The sequence below is a fragment of the Pinus tabuliformis genome, chromosome 1_2 (genome assembly GCF_031772625.1).
Source record: "Pinus tabuliformis cultivar Carrire ecotype Pingquan chromosome 1_2, CPIR1, whole genome shotgun sequence".
NCBI lineage: Eukaryota > Viridiplantae > Streptophyta > Pinopsida > Pinales > Pinaceae > Pinus > Pinus tabuliformis.
The window spans coordinates 501,111,157-501,115,963 of record NC_142298.1 but is presented as its reverse complement, the minus strand read 5'-3'; positions in this window follow the sequence as shown (position 1 = coordinate 501,115,963).

Sequence of the window (4,807 nt, the reverse complement as noted above, 5' to 3'; positions counted from 1 at the left end):
TTACATTTACCCTCTTTTATCCTTTGCATTTCCACATTAGAATTTTCATCTTCACGAAGATGTGGTGGAAACATATCTTGTATTATTTGAGTCCACACACTGGGGTATCCTTCGTCTTGCATAAGTTTTTTCCGCTTTTGACCAAAATATTGGTTCGGATTTCTTTTTGGCTGTTTTTGCTTTTCGTCTTGCTACTTCTATAGATGTAATGTCATGCATCTCAAGTTCTACTTGTAAATGGGTTTTGAGTTCCGAGATGTATGACTAAATTAGACGAGATTCTGATAACCCAAATACTCGTGTTACTAAGGTCTCACATTCTTGAGTGTATTCGTCCACACTTCCTTTTTGTCGTAATTTTATGAGTTTTGAAAAGAACTCTTCTTCCTTTACACCTTAGAATCTTTTGAAGAGTGCATCTTTAAATTTCCTCCAGCTAATGACGTGTGTTGTCTTTTTCCACCACATATACTATTTATATGCTTCTCCCTCCATTTTCATGGATGCATCTCTGAGCTTTTCGTCATCGTCATTGATGTCATATATCTCAAAGTATTCTTCTGCTTTATTTATCCATGCAACATTGTTTTTTTCGTTTCCATTGAATTTAGGGATCTCGACCTTTGCCCTTCGCTAATACGTTGCTAATGGTTGAGCAAAAAAGGGTGTTGATTGGTAAAGGTATCCCAGAGTTGCTTGTTTGTAAGGTTTGTGTTACTCACTTCTTGGTGGAGTGTTGTTGATTTTCTTGGGGATTCAACTTTTTCATGAGACTCTGTTGAGTCTAATGAGATGTGTTCTTGATTCTCTTCATTTTCTTTTAGTAGTTGTTCAGGTATACAATTCATCTTTTATACAGAAGTTTCAGCATTGTTAAGGCGTCTTTGATGTTTACTTCTGTTTGGACATGTTGATTTTCCATCTTTATTTCTATTTGATTTGCGTATCGTGAAGATTTTTTATTTCGTCAGCTCGCTCCCCAAGCTTGATCTAGAATTCATTTAATTTTTTACTAACCTCATCGTGGTTGCTATTTATCTTATGCTCCGCGTCCAACAATTTTTTTTGGAAATCCGCCATTGTCATTGTCAACATTGAGCGGGTTTGCAGAGGCGTGTATTTATCTACCAGCTTAATTTTTTTATTTTTTTGAAATAATTAAATTAAATTAATTAATTTAATTATATGACATAAGTTTTTTAAATAAATTTAATTAATTAAATTAACTTTATATATATATATATATATATATATATATATTTTAATTAATTAAAAATAAATTTAATTAATTAAGTTATATGTATTATATATAATATATAATATAACTATATATATGTTATATATATTACAATTTTTTTGGAAAACCCGTCAACATTGAGCGGGTTTGCAGGGCGTGTATTTATCTGCTAGCTTAATTTTTTTATTTTTTTGAAATAATTAAATTAAATTAATTAATTTAATTATATGACATAAATTTTTTTAATAAATTTAATTAATTAAATTAACTTTTATATATATATATATATATATTTTAATTAATTAAAATAAATTTAATTAATTAAGTTATATGTATTATATATAATATATAATATAACTATATATATATACATATATATTATATGTCACGTTATATCTATTTCAAATCTATGCTAACTGTCACGTCCAACAACTCTATGCTGACCGTCATGTCTGCTAGTGGGGTTTCGTTGACCGTTCAAAGAAAAGCCCTCAAGCGGATATCACCGCAGTGCTTATTCAATTTAACGCAAGTCCACCACGCTGGATAATCCACGACGCCGATTTTCGGTGATGATTCAGCGTATCAAACAGCAGGAACTCACAACTTACCGTAGGTTACCGCAGTGTATTACCACAGGTTACCGCACTGAGGGTTCAGCGTTTTACTTTTGATGCTGCAGCGTTTTTTTCTTTTTTCACTGTGGTGTGAGATTGTAGTTAGTTGTTTTAACTGCAACTCTGTAACAGCACAGCAGCGTTTTTTTCTTTTTTCACTGTGGTGTGAGATTGTAGTTAGTTGTTTTAACTGCAACTCTGTAACAGCACACTCTTGGCAGAACGAGGATAGTCCACACGCACCGCTTTTTTCTGAAAGACATAGGGCCTGATGGCCAACGGAACTTGTGGGTGTTACCAGTTCGTGTTGGCTCCGATTCCAGATGATGCAAAAACTTCTAATATGATGAATTAAATGTATAAATATTTTATTAAAAAGATGAATAGACAGATGATAATTGATTACAATGGGGTTCCTGGTTAGGCTTATATAACGCCATGGACACCCTTTAGGCCTTTCGTCTAACTAAACCTAAAATTAACTAATTTTTTACATAACAATCTATTTGAAAATACAGTCAAACATGTAAATGTTCAAGGAGAGGAAATAAACTTCTTCAATAAGCCTTTTTATTTTCTACCGAGCGATTTCTGTACTTATCAATTCGATTCAAACATGAGTACGGAATTCAACCCAAAAAAAATGCAATTGTTTTCCAAATCACTCAGAATCCACTACATTAACTTCGTTAAGTCAAAAAAATATGATCCGAATTGTTGACTCGGGCCTAAATAGATCCTAACTGCCACAGCCCGTCAATTAATGACCAACTCGTTAACTCAAAGAATCGAAAGACCCTAACCCTGTATCTTAACTCTTTCAAGCGCTTGGTTGCCATCATTTATCAATTGTATAAGTTTGGACTTGATTTGGTATATATAGCATACTTACTACGCTGATTTTAGAGAGGAATGGAATCCATTAGTGGTTATCTAAACATTTAGAAATGTAAAATACAAACTTATTTCTCTTCAAAGCAGAATTGCCCAAATTAGTGTCATCTATTGTGTTCAATGTCAAAAGGGTTGAGTCATCCAAATGTTCAATAATTCAAAAGCTTTAAAGTTTCAAATTTACTTTGTAATATTTAAAACTCTCTGATTTATGAAATAACTCTCTGATATCTAGGACATCAAACTTTGGGAACTGATTTTCTATCCAAGATTCTAAGCCATCCCATACAATAAAATAACATATAATATAACATATCAATATCAAGTAATTTGCTTTAAAGAGCGGAGATTTCTTCATTTTCTTAACTTTAAAGAGCGGAGATTTCTTCATTTTTTGCTTTAAAGGGCGGAGATTTCTTCATTTTTTCTGGACACACTGTCAAAATAGACTATCATAGACGTTTGGCCTTATAACAAAGATTCATGATTGCACCTCTCAACATTGCCATATATTTTCACAAAATCACATTTAAAAAAGAGGTTGTACCCACTTGGTCCTTAGATTGCATATCTCAAGGTCACTATCTAATTCTAGGCATCTCCAAAACAACATATACAAAAGTAGATATACCCATTTGATTCATAATAGATGTATAAGAAAGCATGGTTGGTTCATTGGCTAAATTTGAGTAATTTGAGTAAATTTACAACCCGATGCAATGAGTGCTAAGTGGACTATTCAAAAATCATGAGAAATTAATCAGTTACGACTACTTCTCATGAAAATGGTCATTCGTTAATGACTTCCTTAACGCAGTTGAATCCCAAAAAATGATATCTAATATAATGCACTACGAAAACCCCTTAATACTTACACCCAAAAAATATTACAAAAAAAAGAGACGAGCCTCCCAAAGCTACCATCTAATTCTCAAAATAGCCACTTAAAAGAGTAAAAAAAGTCATAGAAGCATGAGAAAGAACAAATCAAAAAAAGTGATGGTTCCATATCAAATCTTTAGGAGGCACTGTCAGATTTGGATGTGCTGAACTCTACATCTTAGAAAAAGATAAAGGTGAGGGATGTTAGGTTGGAAGGTGGAGTGATGGGGCTGGCCGAAGGCTCATTTCAAGACCCTGCCTTGCCGGGTTGATGGATGGAAGGCTCATTTCAAGACCCTGCCTTGCCGGGTTGATGGATGTTTGCAGATGACCCAAACCTCCTTGGTTGCATATTATAAAGTCACTACCTGATTCTAAGCTTCTCAAAATCATCATCCCCATTTGATTCATAGCAGATCTATAAGAAAGCAACGGGGATATACACATTTGATTTAGAGCGGATCTATAAGAAAGCAAGTTTAGTTCAGTTCATTGCCTTAAGTTTTAGTAATAGATAATCTTATTTGCATCCCAAAATACGAATGAAAACCAGCATCATTAACAAACAATAAGATAGGACTAATAAGAAAGCAAGTTTAGTTCAGTTCATTACCTAAAGTTTTAGTAATAGATAATCATATTTGCATCCCAAAATAAGGATGAAAACCAGCATCATTAACAAACAATAAGAAATGACTAATCGAAAGCATCAAGCCTTTCTGAATAATGATCTTGTTGTGGTAAATGCTTTTGCATGTTTTTTATGCTGTTTCACCCCCTGCCTAATCCAAAACTTCTCTCTTGCAACATCTAGAATTTTTGCATCGATTCTAATAGCCCCAAACAAGGCATTGTAGCAACCACATGATATACTTTTTGCTTTTGGATCCATCTTGGGGCCCGCTCTAATCAACTCGTGGAGTTTCAAATCAAAATCATCCTTTGAAAGAGCACCGCAATTGAAAAGAGTCACCGTGTAGGAAGTCAGGTCTCTCTTTGAGATTGTAGAATATTTCGATAGGGAGCGAAAAGAATGGCAGCTTTGAGGATTCCTGATCCTACTATAAATAATTACAGGCATCTCTTAAGAAATTTTAACCTACACAAACAAATATGGACTAAGAAATTACAGAACCGAACTGCTCAATTAAAGATTGAAACCTTAAAAGAAATGAAT